A 21,589-nucleotide genomic window follows, 5' to 3' on the forward strand; every position below is an offset into this window, starting at 1 on the left:
CAATTGTAAATATCTATGCCCCCAACATGGGAGCAGCCATATACATAAGCCAACTGGTAACCAAAATAAAGAGTCATATTGATAACAATACGTTAATTGTAGGAGACCTCAATACTCCACTCTCAGCAATGGACAGATCATCTAAGCAGAAAATCAACAAGGAAACAAGAGCTTTGAATGATACATTGGACCAGATGGACCTCATAGATATTTTTAGAACATTCCATCCTAAAACAACAGAATACTCATTCTTCTCGAGCACACATGGAACTTTCTCCAGAATAGACCACATTCTGGGTCACAAATCAGGTCTCAACCGATACCAAAAGATTGAGATTATTCCCTGCATATTCTCAGACCACAATGCTCTAAAACTGGAACTCAATCACAAGAAAAAATTTGGAAGTAATTCAAACACTTGGAAGCTAAAGACCACTCTGCTCAAGAATGTTTGGGTCAACCAAGAAATCAAAGAAGAACTTAAACAATTCATGGAAATCAATGAGAACGAAAACACATCGGTCCAAAACCTATGGGATACTGCAAAGGCGGTCCTAAGGGGGAAATACATAGCCATCCAAGCCTCACTAAAAAAAATAGAAAAATCCCGAATTCACCAACTAACTCTACACCTTAAAGAACTAGAGAAAAAGCAACAAACGACACCTAAGCCACGCATTAGAAATGATTAAAATTAGAGCAGAAATCAATGAATTAGAAACCAGAAACACAGTAGATCAGATCAACGAAACTAGAAGTTGGTTCGTTGAAAGAATTAATAAGATTGATAAACCACTGGCCAGACTTATCCAAAAGAAGAGAGAAAGGACCCAAATTAATAAAATTATGAATGAAAGGGGAGAGATCACGACTAACACCAAGGAAATAGAAACAATTATTAGAAATTATTATCAACAACTATATGCCAATAAACTGAGCAATCTGGATGAAATGGAGGCCTTCCTGGAAACCTATAAGCTGCCAAGACTGAAACAGGAAGAAATTGACAACCTGAATAGGCCAATAACCGGTAATGAGATTGAAGCAGTGATCAAAAACCTCCCAAAAAACAAGAGTCCAGGGCCTGATGGATTCCCTGGGGAATTCTACCAAACATTCAAAGAAGAAATAATACCTATTCTACTGAAGCTGTTTCAAAAAATAGAAACAGAAGGAAAACTTCCAAACTCATTCTATGAGGCCAGCATTACCTTAATCCCCAAACCAGGCAAAGACCCCATCAAAAAGGAGAATTTCAGACCGATATCCCTGATGAATATGGATTCCAAAATCCTCAACAAAATCCTAGCTAATAGGATCCAACAATATATTAAAAGGATCATCCACCACGACCAAGTGGGATTTATCCCCGGGATGCAAGGGTGGTTCAACATTCGCAAATCAATCAATGTGATAGAACACATTAATAAGAGGAGGGAGAAGAACCATATGGTCCTCTCAATTGATGCAGAAAAAGCATTTGACAAAATACAACATCTTTTCCTGATTAAAACTCTCCAGAGTATAGGGATAGAGGGAACATTCCTCAAGCTCATAAAATCCATCTATGAAAAACCCACAGCAAATATCATCCTCAATGGGGAAAAGCTGAGAGCCTTTCCCTTAAGATCAGGAACACATCATGGGTGCCCACTCTCACCACTGTTGTTCAACATAGTACTAGAAGTCCTAGCAACAGCAATCAGACAACAAAAAGAAATAAAAGGTATTCAAATTGGCAAAGAAGAAGTCAAACTCTCTCTTTTTGCAGATGACACGATACTTTATGTGGAAAACCCAAAAGACTTCACCCCCAAATTACTAGAACTCATCCAGCAATTCAGTAATGTGGCAGGATACAAAATCAATGCACAGAAATCAGTTGCTTTCTTATACACTAACAACACAACTGTAGAAAGAGAAATTAAAGAAACGATTCCATTTACAATAGCACCAAAAACCATAAGATACCTCAGAATAAACCTAACCAAAGAGGGGCGCCTGGGTGGCTCAGTCGTTAAGCGTCTGCCTTCGGCTCAGGTCATGATCCCAGGGTCCTGGGATCGAGCCCCACATCAGGCTCCCTGCTCCGCGGAAAGCCTGCTTCTCCCTCTCCCACTCGCCCTGCTTGTGTTCCCTCTCTCGCTGTGTCTGTCACATAAATAAATAAAATCTTTAAAAAAAAAAAAAAAAAAAACCTAACCAAAGAGGTAAAGGATCTATACTCTAGGAACTACAAAACACTCATGAAAGAAATTGAAGAAGACACAAAAAGATGGAAAAATATTCCATGCTCATGGATCGGAAGAATAAACATTGTTAAAATGTCTATGCTACCCAGAGCAATCTATACCTTCAATGCCATCCTGATCAAAATTCCAATGACATTTTTCAAAGTGCTGGAACAAACAATCCTAAAATTTGTATGGAATCAGAAAAGACCCCAAATCACCAAGGAAATGTTGAAAAAGAAAAACAAAGCTGGGGGCATCACGTTGCCCGATTTCAAGCTATATTACAAAGCAGTGATCACCAAGACAGCATGGTACTGGCACAAAAACAGACATATAGACCAATGGAACAGAATAGAGAACCCAGATATGGACCCTCAACTCTATGGCCAAATAATCTTTGACAAAGCAGGAAAAAACATGCAATGGAAAAAAGACAGTCTCTTCAATAAATGGTGCTGGGAAAATTGGACAGCCACATGCAGAAGAATGAAACTCGACCATTCTCTAACACCATTCACAAAGATAAACTCAAAGTGGATGAAAGACCTCAATGTGAGACAGGAATCCATCAAAATCCTAGAGGAGAACATAGGCAGTAACCTCTTTGACATCGGCCACAGCAACTTCTTTCAAGATACATCTCCAAAAGCTAGTGAAACAAAAGCAAAAATGAACTTTTGGGACTTCATCAAGATAAAAAGCTTCTGCACAGCAAAGGAAACAGTCAACAAAACAAAGAGGCAACCCACAGAATGGGAGAAGATATTTGCAAATGACACTACAGATAAAGGGCTGGTATCCAAGATCTATAAAGAACTTCCCAAACTCAACACACAAAAAACAAATAATCAAGTCAAAAAGTGGGCAGAAGATATGAAAAGACACTTCTCTGAAGAAGATATACAAATGGCTAACAGACACATGAAAAAATGTTCATCATCATTAGCCATCAGGGAAATCCAAATCAAAACCACATTGAGATACCACCTTACACCAGTTAGAATGGCAAAAATGGACAGGGAAAGAAACAACAAATGTTGGAGAGGTTGTGGAGAAAGGGGAACCCTCTTCCACTGTTGGTGGGAATGCAAGTTGGTACAGCCACTTTGGAAAACAGTGTGGAGGTTCCTCAAAAATTTAAAAATAGAGCTACCCTATGACCCAGCAATTGCACTCCTGGGTATTTACCCCAAAGACACAGATGTAGTGAAAAGAAGGGCCATATGCACCCCAATGTTCATAGCAGCAATGTCCGCAATAGCCAAACTGTGGAAAGAGCCGAGATGCCCTTCAACAGATGAATGGATAAAGAAGATGTGGTCCATACATACAATGGAATATTACTCAGCCATCAGAAAAGATGAATACCCAACTTTTACATCAACATGGATGGGACTGGAGGAGATTATGCTAAGTGAAATAAGTCAAGCAGAGAAAGTCAATTATCATACGGTTTCACTTATTTGTGGAACATAAGGAATAGCATGGAGGACATTAGGAGAAGGAAGGGAAAAATGGGCGGGGGGAATTGGAGGGAGAGATGAACCATGAGAGACTATGGACCTGAGAAACAAACAGGGTTTTAGAGGGGAGGGGGGAGGGGGGATTGGTTAGCCCGGTGATGGGTATTAAGGAGGGCACGTACTGCATGGAGCGCTGGGTGTTATACGAAAACAATGGATCGTGGATCACCACATCAAAAACCAATGATGTATTGTATGGTGACTAACATAACATAATAAAATTAAAAACTACAAAAAAAAAAAAAGCAAAAAAAAAAAACATTGGATTTTATGGGTATACAGGAAATGCTATTTTTGTCCTATGAGAAGAATATATCCAGTTTGCTTTCCTTTTAGTGCCCTCTTATGGACTTATATGTATCCTGATTCAGGCCTATATGTCTTTATATTTCATAGGTGATTTGATACAGTGAACATTTTTCAAATGACAAATATAGAACGTATTTTTATACATTAACGTATTTATTTAGCTTTGTGTGTTATAATGATTGACTGATTGTAATATTGTGATTTATAAGAAATACGTATTTGCTCATCCAGATGACCAAAATATATTTCTATATATATTTGGTCTTCTTCACAGTTCCTGATTCTTAGCTCTCCAAACCCTGAGAATTTCCAGTTGTTGAGAGTGAGCCTGATGTCCTTTGTTATGTTAATGAGGTGACTTTGAGAAAGCACCTAAAGATGGGGCTGGTCACCAGGAGACCCAACACTGTAATTAAAGGGTTAGAACTTTCATTCCCAACCCCAGAACTCCAGCGAGGGGAGAGAAGCTGGAGATTGAATCAGTTGCCAAAGACCAATGATTTAACGAATCATGACTATGTAATGAAGCCTCTATAAAATCACCAAAAGAACTGGGTTTAGAGAGCTTCTGGGTTGGTGAACACATGGAGATTTAGGGATAGTGGCACACCAGGAGAGGGCACAGAAGTTCCTTGCCCTTCCTCCATACCTTGTCCAATGCATCTCTTCCATCTGGCTGTTCCTGAGTTATATTCTTTTTTTTTTTTTAAGATTTTATTTACTTATGTGACAGAGAGTGAGACAGTGAGAGAGGGAACACAAGCAGGGGGAGTGGGAGAGGGAGAAGCATACTCCCCACTGAGCAGGGAGCCCGATGCAGGGCTGGATCCCAGGACCCGGGATCATGACCTGAGCCGAAGGCAGATGCCTAACAATTGAGCTACCCAGGCGCCTGAGTTATATTCTTTTATTATAAACTGGTAATCTAGTAAGTAAGATGTTTCTCTGAGTTCTGGAAGCCACTCTAGCAAGTTAGTCAAACTCAAGGAGGGGGTCTTGGGATTCTCTGACTTAAAACTATTCAGTCAGACCACAGGTAACAACCAAGACTTGTGACTGGTGTCTAAAATTGGGGAGTGGGTGTGCAGTAGGACTGGGCCCTCAACCTATGGAATCTGATTGCTATCTCCAGGTAGATAGTGTCAGAATGGAGTTGAATTCTCAGATTTATAATTGGTGTTCCAAGAATCTTTTTCGGGGTGTGGGAAACCCCCCCTCCCATTTTGGCAATTGACTCTCAGAACACCATTTACTAATTAATTTGAATTTTCTTCAAGTATTATAATACCTTTTGTATTGTAATTTAGAAATATATCAATTTAGAATCCATCATATAAACTAAATTAAGGCAAATACAAGTTACAGTGCTATTGTAGTGATAAAATAAAGCAATATAACATCATTTCCAATAGATTTTTAAAGGAAACTGGAATTGCTCACATAATGTAATGTTTGATGGCTGTTTACAGAGTATGAAGCTCTCTGTGGTACTGAAATATTCCATTTCCTTTCAGGCACTTGCTATAAATGTGCATGACAACTGCTTTCATGCAGGTGAACAATGGAATAACATTTTAATCCTCACTCTAAAAGAAGGAATGGTCACAGAGAAAAGTGACTTCAATTATTTTCTAAAAAATAAAAGGTGAAGGAAATTGTACTACTTATAGAATGGTCATTTCCTACACAGTGACATTTCATTCAACATACATCATTCTAAAAAATAAAATAAAGTAAAATAAATTGACGAGCTCTTATGCTCCACATATCCTTAGAGTCCTCTCAATTCCAAAAGGAAGACTGTTACTATTGATTTTTTTTGTAGAAGAATAATTCCATATCCTTCAGAGCTTAGTCATTATAGATGACAATAGGATATAAGGAATGACAACAAGATACCTTATTTTCAATGTATTTTTCTACTTCAAATGAAACTCTTTCAGAATCATTGCTAGTATGATACAGTACCTGGAGAAAGTAAAATAACAAATTCAAAAGTAACCAACATGTTACTAAGTCCAAAGTATATTATTTCTTCTTAATTCTCTCAAAAACATGTGAAATAGAAAGGCAAACATTGATAAATGAGAACATCACATTTCAGAATGACATTCACATAGCAGCATTAAATCTTTTTAGATTAAATATTGTTAGAACAATATTTTTTCCTTTTTTGTACTGTACCACATAATTATTCTTTATCTCTCTTTCCTTCTACCTGAGGTTAACCTAGGTTAAGTATTAAAGTGGAATATATAGATGATCTCATTTATAACTTTTTCACTTTTATATAATGGCTTTTAATTTATATAAAATTTGCATTAGATATTGTAAAATAATAAAAAACATATATATTGGTCTCTGCCCCAATTCCTAGCATAGAGTTCCTAAAACTCTTTTAATTTCCTAACTAAAGCACTAGGACCATCTTTTGTACTACTATTTGGCCTTTGAGCCTAATTCCTGACAGAGTTCCTAAATCCCTTGCAATTTCCTGGGTGATAACTGCATTTTGTTCATAAGGTAACTCATGGTGGGCTCCTGGATAGGGGCTACTTACCAGAAAGACCAAACCATGATTAGAGACTTGGAATTTTCATCCCCACCCCCATTTTCCAGAAAAGGGAGAGGACCTGAAAATACAGTTAATGATAAATCATACCTACATAATGAAGCTTTTATAAAAATCTCAAAAGTATGGGATCCTGACAGCTTCCAGACTGGTGAACACATCCATATACCAGGAGGATGGCACACTCCAAACCACAGGGAAGAAGTTCCTACACTCAGTATTCTCTCAGACCTCCCCCTATGTATCTCTTCATCTGGCTGTTCATCTGTACCTTTTATCATATCCTTTATTTATATAATAAACTGGTAAACATAAGTAAGTATTTCCTGGAATTCTATGAGCTGTTCTAGCAAATAATTGAATCCAGGGGATGGGTGGTGGTGGAAATTGATGTGGGAAACAAAGACAAAAGAAAAATTAAATTTCCTTACTACTTACAGTCCATTGGCAAGTCCTTGCAATAGGTCTGGGACCTCAGCTGCCTCAATGTTGACACTTTGCTAAGGGCAAAAGGCAATCTTAGCCTGATATCCCAGGATCCTGTGTGTCTACATTAAACATATAGATATTCTAGGGGAGCCTGGGTGGCTCAGATGGTTAAGTGTCTGCCTTCAGCTCAGGTCATGATCTCGGGGTCCTGGGATCGAGCCCCATGTCGGGTTCCCAGCTCAGTGGGGAGTCTGCTTCTCTCTCTCCCTCTGCCTGTCCCCCTACTTGTGCTCTCTCTATCTCTCGCTCTCTCTATCTCTCTCTCTCTCAAGTATAAATAAAATCTTCAAAAAAAAATAAACATATAGATATTTCTTTGGAAACTTCCTTTATCTCTACCCCCGCAAGATATATGTTAGCAATCACCCTGCAAACATTTGGCCCACTGATATATTTCTGAAGGGTCTCTCAAGAATTCTTTCTTGGCCATTTGCTCCGAATCTCAACATTTCCACATCAGAAATGATGGAAATTTCAGATTTGCTGTCAAGTTGGAAAAAAGTTGCAGATAATCTGGGGACCTAGTACTGGAGATAAGCATCTGAGGTGGGGGGTGCAATCTCACAGGACTGAGTTCTTAACCTGTGAGATCTAACGTTATCTCCAGATAGATAGTGTCGGAATTGAGTAAAATTATAGGACACTCAGCTGGTGTCACACAGTATTGCTTGGTGTGGGAAAAACCCCCACACATCTGGTGTCAGCAGTGTTGTGAGTGTGGTGGTAGTATGAGAGTAAGGAGACCCAAGTAGAAGTGGGATTTTCTTACAGATGTGATTAAGGAACACTAAATAGTTTTATATAATAATTAAATAATTACTAAAAATTCAAAATCTATGTTAAAGTAAAATTATCTTCTGTTGTGTCTCTAAATCTCACCTTGAAACCATATTTCATTGCACTATTCCAGTTTTCCCATCTCTAGGGTTCCATATTATTTTCTTTTTCTTCATGTCAGATTAGATGATGTTCACAGAATTATGGAAATAACCTGCTTCTTGGTTTTACCAGGTTTTTTATTACTTACACATTTTATTTTTCAACAAAGACTAAGCTTTTTGACATCAGACTCAGTTTCAATTGCTATTTTTATTTTCTAGAACACATACTTCTAATCAGTACATTAATTGTTGATAGGAAGAATATAGAAATAAATAAAAAACAGATGATAGGCAGATAGTTAGAAAGATAGAAGGAAAGAAATTGACTTAATACCAGTTTTTAAGCCATAAATTTTATGAGAAGAAGGCATGTAGGATTCTCCTTAGAGTGAGGCAATCTGTGTGAATAATAAGCTTAGTCAAAGTCTCTAATAAGACCCCTATAACAGAGATCACTATCAATAGATAAGAATAAGGGCAAGAAGTAGAGCTTATTCATTATTTAGTCCCAGTGTTTATCATGATATATTATGGGCACATAAAAGATGTACCTTTTATGATTCTCTAAAAGAAAAATTACACTATAACGTAATCATAAATTTTCTTAATCCCATAGTTTTTAAAGAGAAATCTCCATTCAGCTTCATAAGTTACCATACACTACCCATATAAAAGTTACAGAAAAATAATATAATATATATGTAATATTTTGAGATATGTGGGAAAGGAAAAATAGAAATGCCAATTATCCATAATAATATTATCAATGTTTTTTCATTATTTGAATTCAAGCTACTAATAGTTAAGAGGAAAAATTATCATCAGCAAAAATACTAATATTTAATTCACATTAATATTTATAAGGGTATTTTCATATACTTAATTGGATACAAATCCTAAAACCTCCTAGCATCATCACCATTAATTTAGAAATAAGGGAATTAACATTCAGAGAGTGTGTTTCAGATGCTCAGGACTGGAGATCATATACTACAAATATTTAATTATATAATTTTCCTTTCTTCACATACCGATAATTAGGACTTTAATAAGTGATAGATTATGTTGATTCAATTGACTTCTTCTAATGGGGATTATACATATTTGTATTTTTAATAACCAAAAGTTGAATATTTAGTCATTTATATATTGTTCATTTTATGAGCTCCCATCCCTATCAAATACCTTTTAACATCTGAGATTATCATATCACTTAGAAATATAATAATTATTTTTGGGAAGCAATGATATTAATGCTAGGGAAAATGGATCAAACAGATATTTAAAACCAATAAATATGAAGCAATCAACTTGTAAATTTTTAAAAAATAAGTTAAATTTGTATTTATTTCCCAGAAGAGTCAAATTGTTAGTTGTTAATATGCAGCCTTCAATATTTTGTAAACAATAAAAAATCTAACAATTAACCAAATCAATTTAATATTTTACTACATTTTTAAAATATTATGATTAATATGAGCTGAAACATTTATTTTCATAGGAAATGTACTTATTAAGAAATACATTGCATCCCAGCTCTCAGAGAGCCTAGTTTGGACCCTACATATTGGCAATAGTATGGAAGTAATAGAATAGTATGCAAATTAACAGGGCAGAATCCAATGGGAGTAATAGATTACAAAGAGAAAATAATTTAGAAGGTTGGTTTTCAAGAATGATGATATTTAGAGCCCCTGAGTATGCATATATTTCATTTGAGTCATTTATTAAAATGTAAAATATTAGTTTTAAAAGCTTACCTTGGTAAGTAGAATTGTACTGACAAAGAAGTCATGCCTTTCACTAATGAAGAGATCACTTTGTCAAAAGTTGAAGAAAAAAAACAGAAGTACATATGGTGATTAACATAACATAATAAAAAAAAAATTAAAAAAAACAACAAAGAACTGGGGACCTGGGTGGCTCAGTCATTAAGCATCTGCCTTTGGCTCAGGTCATGATCCCAGGGTCCTGGGCTCCCTGCTCAGCGGGAAGCCTGCTTCTCCCTCTCCCACTCCCCCTGCTTGTGTTCCCTGCTCTTGCTATCTCTGTCTCTGTGTCAAATAAATAAATTTAAAAAAAAATCTTTAATTAAAAAAAAAAAGTACAAAATGGTGGTTGCCAGAGAGGAAGTGGGTGGAGGGATGGGTGAAATAGGTGATAGGGATTAAGAGCATACCTACCATGATGAGCACGGAGTGATGTATGGAACTGTTGAATAACTATATTATACTCCTGAAACTAATATAATGCTGTATATTTCTTATACTTGGAAAAAAAAAAAAAGTAAAACCAATTAATGATTACAGTAATAATTAGTAAAAAATTTATTGTACACACACCAAAAAGACAGTTTGCAAACCAGGAAGACACAGACCAAAACATGAAATGAGGCTCAGAGGTATATTGTTATAAAGCAGCTTATATGGTGTGAAGATTGTGACTGTTTATTCTTCACAGTGGTTAGTTACAATATTAGGATTTTCTTAAATAAAAGGGAATTGGTTAGTGGCTACTTCATATCAATTTCAGGGAACAATTTAAGTTTCACTTAAGATTTTAAGAGGCATAAACAAAAAGTGACACAGGTCTAGTTAGCCTCCTATGTCTTGAAAAATAAGCCAAATTAACGTTTGCTTATATCACTAAACTGGTTTATCTGCTCAGGAAATTTTCAAGTGTGGTCTCTGTGTTGAAGTTTAACAACTTTATTCCTGATGAAAAGAAAAGTTAGGATGAAAGAGGATTGAACAAATTCTTCATGTTCATGGTCATATATTGTTATTAGAATCTCATCACTATCATATCATTCTACAGTTCATGCCAGATCTTCATTGTTACACTTCCCAATTAACTTGATTCTTGATTTGACCATCATAGACACCAATTTCAAACAGCAGAAAGCACAATTTTAAGGAATGCAAATGAATTATTAAATCTAGCAGATGACCAATGGTCATTACAGTTGCATTCCAGTAACACCCTTGGAGAAACCCCAGAGGTTTTGAGTTGAATAAAGGTAGAAGAGAACCACAGTTACCTCTGCAGCAGTAGGCAGTGGACAAAATTTACATTGCTGGAAAACTGTGCTATTATATTTTGAATATACTCAGGATTATTATTAGTTCTGATGCTTGAGAAATCAACCCTATTTCAAAAACACTATAATTAATTAACAAATAGAGTAATAACATCATTTATATGGAAAAAAACAAACCTCTGTTGCTCTTAAGCAGTTATCTACCTACATACCTGAAATTACTCTTTACAAAACTGTGCTTTATAATTCTTTTGTCATTTGAATTATTTGACAAAATAATCCATATTCATGCTGAAAAGTTGAAAAAATGTAGAAAAAGTGAAAAATTAATTTAGAAAATACCAACTCTCATCAAATAAATGATTTATATCTTTATAAATATCACTTGATAAAGATAAGTTCTCATCAATTCCTAATGTGTGTTAGATATGTGATACCCAGAATCAATTACAGTTTTTGTCTTTATAACTAGTAAAAGAGTTTCTTGGAATTAGAATATGATTGTAGGACTTCCAGTTTTAGCTCCAACATGTAAAGTACTCAGAAGTTGTCATTCCACCATTACAAGACAACAGTTGAATGAAATGAAAGCAGTGACTTTTATTAGATTCATCAAAAAATTGAGGTCAGTGGATATACTATCACCTGGACACTGGAAAGACAGGCAAACACAGTGAATAACAATCTATACCAATTTACATAAAATAGAAACTGGAAGAAACACATATGGTTATTTTGACAAATTGTTGCACACCAAGTGTGGAATAGTTTGAGAATGAGAAATTCTTGGGGCCATAGTCCAAATTTCTGTGAATTGTACCTCCAGGAATTCCACCAAATTCTCATGTTGAAGATCTGAGGGAAATGCTCTCACATTCTGGGTGGAGAAAAATGCTCTCACATTCAAAATAAGCAAAATACTCCCATAACATTTTCCATAACAAAGACCAAAACACCAAGTGAAATATGTTACTAGAGAGGTTTATCAGAGAAAGAACAATTATCCAACCCCGGACTCACCTAGAACAACTGCTTTATGTAAGGGGAGAGGAAAAAAAGGCTAAAAAACACTTGTGAAAATCACCTGTGAAGGACACAGGCCCAGTAAAAGATTAAGCTATTATTATAGCTTAATCCCCTCCCACACACCCTACCCCCATTCATTTCAACAGGACTGGAGTATAATAGAGAATTACAACTGCAAGAGCTGCAGAAATAAAAGCTATTTAAGAAAGAGTTCTTAGGAAAATCCAAAACAGTTAGGTAGAGGACAAGAACACTAAAGGAAACTGAAGCTTCTGACACTTACAGCTACAATAATTACTAAACAGAACAACTACCAAAAACAATAATTTGGCATATCAAACTGCAGCAAAACAAAGATGAAGAGAACATCTCAAAGGGGACTAGAATGAAAAAAGACACCTTACTTAGAAAGAACAAGGTTAACAATTACACCATACTCCTCATCACCAGCCATGCAAACAAAGTAGAGTGAAATATTTAAAGTGTTGAAAGAAAAAAAAAAATCAGCAACCTAGAATTTCCTATCCAGTGAAATTATACTTTGGAAGTGAAGAAGAAATAAAGATGTTTCTCAGACAAACAAAACCTAGGGAGTTTGTTGCCAGTAGACCTGTGTAGGGTCCTAGGGCAGGCTGACCCAATATGGGCCACTTTGCTATGAACATTTACTTTGAGTTAAAAGTAATCAAAACCCAGCAGATGCAGAAAAAAATTCTCTCCTTCGTCCTCAACTGCCTAAATTTACATTGGAAAAAAGAGCCTGTACCAGGAAGAAAACTATTAACAGAGACTCTCCTTTACCTAAAATCTTACCTACTTAATAGGGCAACCTTTGTTTTTTAAAACATCTCCTCTTACTTCCTGATAATGGCCTTTCTCCCCTCTGTATCCTCAGACCCTACCCTTCTCCTTAGCTCATACAAGCTTCATGTTGCTTCATTGTCTTTGGAATTTCATGTCTGTGTGGATTCCCCGTATGTACGCTATTAAATCTGATTTTCTTCTGTTAATCTGTCTTGTGTCAATTGGATTCGAAGTCTAGCTAGAAGGACCATAGGGCAGAGTAGGTTCTTCCTCCCCATCACCTGGCTTGCAAAAAATGTTAAAAAATCTTAAAAGTGAGTGAAAATTATATAAATTAGATCTACATAAAGGTAGAATGTTAGAGAAGAATAAATGAAGGTAAACTAAAATATATTCTTTTCTTATTCTTAATTGATCTAATAGATAACTGTCTGTCCAAAATAACAATAGCAAAGATGTTTGAGTGATTGTAACATACAGAAAAGTGAATTAAATGGCAGGAATTTTATAATGGACAGGAGGAAGGAATAGGAAATTCTCTTATAAAAAGTACTTGGTCTGCCTGTGAGGTTGTATACTGTTATTTGAAAGTGGACCTAGATTAAAGTAAACAGTTTTTAAAAAAGAAATATAATTGATACACTAATGGATAAGAGGAAATAGACTAATTTAAATGCTTACTGAAAAACCCAGAAATCAGAAAAAAAATGGGGAAGATAAAAAAAACAGAAGACTGGGACACCTGGCTGGCTCTTGATTTCAGCTTAGGTCATGATCCCAGGGTTCCGGGATCAAGCCTTGCGTCAGGCTCCACACTCAGCAGGGAGTCTGCTTGAGGATTCTTTCTTTCTCTCCCTCTCTCTCTGCCCTTCCCCCCGCTCATGTGCGCTTTCTCTCTCTCAAGTTAGTAAATCTTTAAAAAAATAAAAAACAGAAGAAACGAAGAGAAGTACAATGAATAGAGTTACAAACAGTAAATAGTGGTTCAACAATATTAATAATAACTTTAATATGAATGGTATAAATGTAACAAGTAAAAGAGACAGATTGAGTATGTAAAATAATAGGCCCTACTATATGTGTTCTTTAGAAACCCTCTTTAAATATAAAGACAGAGATAAGATATTAAAAAAAAAGATATAACATGCTAATCAAAAGAAAGCTGGAGTGGCTATATTAATGTGAGAAAACAAACTTCAGAATAAGGAAAATCATCAGGATAGAAGTATAAAACTAAAAAATGTTCCGATACCCTTTTAGATGGTATCAGACTGGGGCACTTTTGGGCCCTATGATCTCAATCACCAGCCAGTTCTTGACTTTGCCCCAAGAAAGAATTCAGTGATGAGTCAGAGTAAAGTATAGCAAAAGAAACCTTATTGCAAAGCAGAAGTATACTCTTGAAATGTGAGAGGGGGCACGCTCAAAGATAAGCTGTGCCCACTGGGGTTTGGGCTTCTATCTTTTATTGAAAGTAGTTAACAGGCAGTGGAATGTTCATTACTTCAGGTGGGGATTTCTTGGAAGCAGGGTACCTGCTTTTTCTTCATTTTTTGGTCAGGGGTTTCCTGTCATGGCACCTTTAGGGAGGAGAGTTTAGTATGTTAATGTAGTATAATAAAAGAATAATGTGAACTTTGGCCTACTTTGTCAGCCGTCTTGGGCCTGTCTGGTTCGATCCACTTTCATGTGGTCTGGCATCAAGCTTATCTGGGCAGGAATACCTGTAGGGAATATACTTTTGAGCAAAGATAGAAGAGCCCCCCCAGCCAAGACAGGTCTCTGACTTCCTCATAGTTGGCCATGACTTCCCCTTTGCTAGCCTCCAGGCATCCTGTTAGAACCCAACTAACTGCCTACTTTAACAGTTCAACATTTGCAAATCAATCAACATGATATATCACATTAACAAAATGAAATAAAACCATACGATCATCTCAATAGATGCAGAAAAAGTACCTGACAAAATCAACCATCCATCATTAATGATAAAACTCTCAACAAAGTGAATATAGAGGGAACAGATTTCAGTATCATAAAGGCCTTATATGACAGACACAGCTATTATCATACTCAACAATGAAAAGCTGCAAGGTTTTTCTCTAAGATCAAAAATGCTCACTCTCCTTACTTTTATTCAATATAGTATTGGAAGTCCTAGCCAGAACAATTAGGTAAGATAAAGAAATAAAAGACATACAAATTAGAAAGGAAGAAGTAAAAATGTTACTATTGTCAGATAGCATAATAGTATGCATAGAAAACCCTAAAGACTCCACCAAAAAAGTGCTAGAATAAACAAATTCAGTGAAATTGCAGGATACAAAATTAATATAAAAAAAAACTGTTGCATTTCTTTTTTTTTTTTTTTTTTTTTTTTTTAAGATTTTTTATTTATTTATTTGAGAGAGAGAGAATGAGAGAGAGCAAGCACATGAGAGGGGGGAGGGTCAGAGGGAGAAGCAGATTCCCCGCTGAGCGGGGAGCCCGATGCGGGACTCGATCCAGGGACTCCAGGATCATGACCTGAGCCGAAGGCAGTCGCTTAACCAACTGAGCCACCCAGGCGCCCAACTGTTGCATTTCTATATACTAATAACAAACTATCAGAAAGTGAAATCAAGAAAACAATTTCATTTACAATTGTACAAAAGGAATATCTATACATAAATTTAACCAAGGAGATGAAACACCTATACACTGAAAAGCATAAGACACTGATGAAAGAAATTGAAGAAGACACAAATAAATGTAAAGATACTCTGTGCTCATGGATTAGAAGACTACCCAAAGCTGTTTACAGGTTCAATGCAATTCCTACCAAAATTTTAATGACATTTTTCACAGAACTAGACAAAGACTCCTAAAATTTCTATGAAACCCACAAAAGACCCCAAATAGCCAAAACAATCTTGAGAAAGGACAAAACTGGAGGGATAATACTCCCTGATTGCAAACTATAATACAAAGCTATAGTAATCAAAATAGTATGGTATTGGTATAAAACAAACACATTGATCAATAGAACAAAATAGGGAGCTCAGAAATAAGCACACAAATGTGTTGTCAATTAATTTATGGCAAAAGAGCGAGGAATATACAGTGGAGAAAGGACAGTCTCTTCAACAAATGGTATGGGGAAAACTGGACAGCTATATTCAAAAGAATAAAAGTGGACCACTTTTTTATACCACATAAAAAAAAAAAAAACTCAAAATGGATTAAAGATTTGAATGTAAAGACTGAAGCCACAAATTCCTAGAAGAAAACATAGCAGTAAGCTTCCTGACATTGGTCTTAGTAATTTTTTTGGATCTGACTCCAAATGTAAGGGCAATAAAAACAAAATAAACAAGTGAGACTATTTCAAACTAAAAAAATTTGTACAGTGAAGGAAACCATCAACAAAACAAAAGAGCAACTTACTGAATGGGAAGAGACATTGGTAAGTCATATATCTCATAAGAGTTAATATCTAAAATATGTAAAGAACTCATATAACTCAATAACAAAACAAAAATTCAGATTAAAAAATGGGCAGAGGATCTGAAAAGACATTTCTTTAGGAAGACATGCAGATGGCCAATAGGCACATGAAAAGATGTTCAAAGTCACTAATCATTAGGGAAATGCAAATCAAACAATGTGATATCATCTTACCCCTGTCAAAATGGCTATTATCAAAAAGAACACAAAATAACAAGTGTTGGTAAGGATGTGGATAAAGGGAACCCTCAAGCACTATTGGTAAGAATGTAAACTGGTGTAGCCACAATGGAAAACAGTATGGCTATTTCTCAAAAAGTTAAAAATAGAGCTACCATATGATCCAGCAATTCCACTACTGGGTATCTATATGAAGAAAACAAAAACATTAATTTGAAAAAAAAATATGCAATTTTATGCTCATTGCAGCATTATTTACAATAGCCAAGATATAGAAACAACTGTGTCCATCCATGGATAAATGGATAATGGAGATGTGGTATATGTACAATGGAATACTACTCAGCCATAAAAAAGAATGACATCTTACCATTTGCAACATGGATGAAACTTGAAGATATTATGCTAAGTGAAATAAGTCACATAAAGATAAATACTACATGATTTCACTTATATGTAGAATCTAAAAAACAAAACAACAAATAAAACAAAACAAAATAATGAACAAACAAAACAAAACCCAGACTCATTGATGCAAAGTACAGATTAGTTTTCAGAGGGGAGAGGATTAGGAGATAGAAAGTATAAATTTCTAGTTTAAATAAATAAGTCATGAGCATGTAATGTAGGAATATAGTCAGTAACATTTTATTACCTTTGTAAGGTGACATGGCAACTGGACTTACTGTGGTGACCACTTTGCAATGTATACAAATGTCAAATCATTATGATGTACACCTGAAACGAATGGGGAAAGGGTATAAAGTTCCATGCTCTCTCTCTGGAACATCACCCTCCCAGCACCTCCATGTGTTCACCAACCAGGAAGCTCTCTGAAACCCTTTGATTAGGGTTTTTAATGAAGGCTTCATTACGTAGGTAGAATTAATCAAATCATTGGCAATTGATGATTAATTCAATCTCCAGCCCCTCTTCCTCAGCTCCTGGCCAGAGTTCCTAAAACCATTATAATTTCCTAAATGATAAGGATGATAGGAGCATCTTTTGTTATATTTTTTTTTTCACCAGCAGCTCCTAAAACAGCTCCAGAGCAATAAAGATGAAAAGAGAATCTTTTGATCTTTTGTTAATCATTACAAATCCCTTCCAGCCACACCTGAATTTATGTTAATGGGGTGACTTCTGGAAAGCCCCTAAAGATGGGGGGCTGATAGTCAAAGACTACTTCAACCCACAGCCCTGGACCACATATTCTTCTCAAGCTCACATGGAACATTTACCAAGATAGATCACATTCTGAGCCATAAAACACACCTAAACAAATTTTGAAGAATAGGAATTATATGAATATATGCTCTCAGACCACAATGGAATAGATTAAGATAAAATTCAATAACAGAAAGCTGTAAAATTCCAAAATATTTAGAGACTAAAAAATAAACTTCTAAATAACGTGTGCCGACAAAGAAATCACAAAAGAATTTTTCAAATACTTTGAAAAAAATTGAAAATACAGTGTATGAAACTGTGGAATGCAATGAGGGCAGTGCTTAGAGGGAAATTCATAACATTGCGCACATTATTAGAAAAGAAGAAAGATCTAAAATCAATAATCTAAGCTTCTATATTAGCAAGCTAGAGAAAGAAGGGCAAGTTAAGCCTAATGCAAGCAGAGAAATGAAATAATCAAATTTAGAGCAGAAGTAAATCAAATTGAAAACCAAAAATCAATGAAGTTGATTCTTTGGCAAGATCAATGCAATTAAAAACAAAAACAAAATGCTAGCCAAGCAAAAAAAAAGAAAAAAGTGAAAAGACAAAAATTACCAATCCCCAAATGAGAAAGGGTCCATTATGAATGATCCCACATACATTTAAAAATAACAATAAAGGAATATAACAAACAACTCTATGCCCAGAAATTTATTATTAAATTTGAAAGCTAAAATTATAACACTTTTAGAAGAAAATACAGGAGAAATCTTTGTGACTTTAACTTTGGCAAAATGTCTTAAATATGATAGCAAAAGCACAGTACATTTAAAAAGTAATAAATTAGACATAACAAAAATTTTAAATGTTCCTCAAAATGTACCATTAAGAAGGTTAAAAAATGGGGCACCTGGGTGGCTCAGTTGGTTAAGCGACTGCCTTCAGCTCAGGTCATGATCCTGGAGTCCCGGGATCGAGTCCCGCATCGGGCTCCCTGCTCAGCAGGGAGTCTGCTTCTCCCTCTGACCCTCCCCCCTCTCATGTGCTCTCTCTCTCCTCTCATCCTCTCTCAAATAAATAAATAAAATCTTTAAAAAAAAAAAAAAAGGTTAAAAAATGTTATGTAGGCTGAAAGAAAATGTTTTTGCAAACCATACATCTGAAAACAGATTTCTTATCTTTAATACATTAAGAGTTCCTACAGTCCATTAAAATTTGCAAAAAGATAAATGACATTTAGCCAAATAAGATATATAAATCCTTATAAAATGTATAGTTTGTGCTTCTTATAAGATGCTCAACATCAGTTGTTTGGTCTATAACATAAAAGACTGACAACATATAATTCTGGCAAAGATGTGGAGAAACTGGAACCTTCATATATTGATAATGGCAGTGTAAAATGGTACATCTGCTTTAGAAAAGAGTTTGACAGTTCCTTAAAAATTTATACATATAGCTATTAAATGATTCAACTTTTCTACTCTTAGATACCTACCCCTAGAATATATAAAATTATATCCATACAATGACTTGTACATGAATATTCATTGTAACATAATCCATAGAAGCTAAAAACAGGAAATAATCCATATGTCAGTTAACTAATGAATAGATATATTTTTTATCCATATAAACAATTCAGAAATAAAAATGAATTACTAACATGCAACAACAGGGATAAACCTTAAAAACATGCTAAGTGAAAGAAGTTAGATCAAAAAAGACTACATTATTGGAAATTTCCACTAATATAAATGGTGTGAAATAAAACTTATTGATGTGTTTTTACAAACAATATTTTATCAAGGTCTTTCCATGAATGCTACTTAAAATCAACTTCTTTGTTTCTACCTTTGTGATTCTTAAGAGAATTGATTATGTTACCCTCTGAAATTACTAACAATTGTTCAATAGCTTCTGGGTTTCAGAAATAAGAAAATTCTCCATTATCTCCTGCTAAAAATCTGTTGACTAACAATTTGGTGAATCAAACATCTCTGAGAAGTATTTTTATGGTAGCAGTAACTAATGAATTAAATGTGATAATTTAATATCTAACCAAGCTAAACTCTAAGTATAAATGTATAACTGTATCATTTATTTAATATGTAATGAAATCACCAATATCATTTTTAAACATTCTACAAATATCCTAATATTAATTTTTAATATAAAGTAACAGAATGGGCAATAGAAAGGCCAGAAGATTCCCAGCTATCTGATTTATTTAGCAAGGAAAGGGACAGGTAGTTGAACAGCTTGGTATTTCTGAAGAGAAAATCATTTTACACAATGTCAAACTTAGATCAGAGTAAAAGTGAATAGGATAAATTCCTGAGTGTCTCTAGAGATAAGATAAACACCACAGATTGTCTCTTTTTGAGAGCAGAATATTGGGGTGAGAAGGTCATAGTGATCAAGCCCCATCAGGTGATTGACTATTAAATTCAATAGCCTCTGCAGTTTTCTTATCAACTTCCCAGTTCTCTATTAAGGAAATGTCTCAAGGGAGAGAGACAAATAAACCACAAGGAAAGTGACCTGAAATAAAGCCAGCTCCAAAAATAAGTTTTCAGTTACCAATGAATCTAAAAATTAAAAAAAGGTAATACAAAATAAAAAGAGATTATACAAAATATGAGCAGGTTTAGTGTATCTTAAAATCATTATAAATGCATATGTATATATACATATATACACACACACACACACATCCAGGCATATAAATTTAACATCAGTGGAAATGTATTTGTGTGAAGGAAAAATATGTTAAAAGAGTCACCATCTAATTTGACTCCCACTGAATAATTTATAGTAGTATAGAAACAGCCTCATGATGGGAAAATAATCTAGACAGAGATTCCCAGCTCTTTCATTTGCAACCCTTATATCCCTAAATTTTATTTGGAAATACATAAGCACACTATTTGTGGTATGAATGATACATTATTCACATTTTCAATGTCATGGAATAGCTGAAAGAGGGATTCCAGCATTCTAGGAAACAAAATAACTCTAAATTGTTCTCTTCTCGCTCATCTCCATCATAAAGATTACACAGTATTGAAAAAGCACTCTCAAATGGGAAAAAAGGTTTTGGTTTTTATCATTTTGTGCACTTAAGAGTTATTGTCATATAATCTAAAATCTAAAATTTGGTACGCTTAATAATATAACTAAAGTGTATAAGTTGGATATCGATACATTATTATCAGTGGCTTAATTTCTAAAGGGAGCTGTTTAATAAATTCATTACACTTCTTTAAGAAAATCTAAGAAACTATGCTAAAATATGACCAGCTGTCAGTAGACTTGCAGTTGTCTGTTACTGTAGGTACATTGTATTTTAAAAGGTGTATCCTGTATAGCTCTTGGCTCCTTCTAACTTTTCCACTGCTCACTTTACACAATTGCTTATGATGATGATTTTTCATTTATAGTTACACTCCATCTGCATATAGTAATCCAGTTGCAAACATTTTGATACAATATTTTGAAATCCAGATTTTCTATTTGAGGAAATAGTTGTAAATGTAGGTTCCTGTAATGAAATAAACTTTTGATAATAATTTTAAACAATGAAATTAATACAATAGTGTGAATAAAACATTTATAATTACTGGAAAATGTGAATGACTATTACATCCATAATTTTGAGCAGAAGTTGCCAGATTAAAATAATACATCATATATGATTTATGTCTACAGAAAAATGTCTGTGTTTTTCAGTGAAGTCTTGTGAAGTCTTACAGTCTTGTGAAGTCTGTGAGGACTCATCTGTGAGCTCTGCAGGCTTGGAAGCCCTGGGGGCCTCTTATCCACACAGTGGTCATAGTGGTGGAATTGTACAGTGTGAGGGTCCACGCAGG

This window comes from Halichoerus grypus, chromosome 8 (assembly GCF_964656455.1).
Source record: "Halichoerus grypus chromosome 8, mHalGry1.hap1.1, whole genome shotgun sequence".
NCBI lineage: Eukaryota > Metazoa > Chordata > Mammalia > Carnivora > Phocidae > Halichoerus > Halichoerus grypus.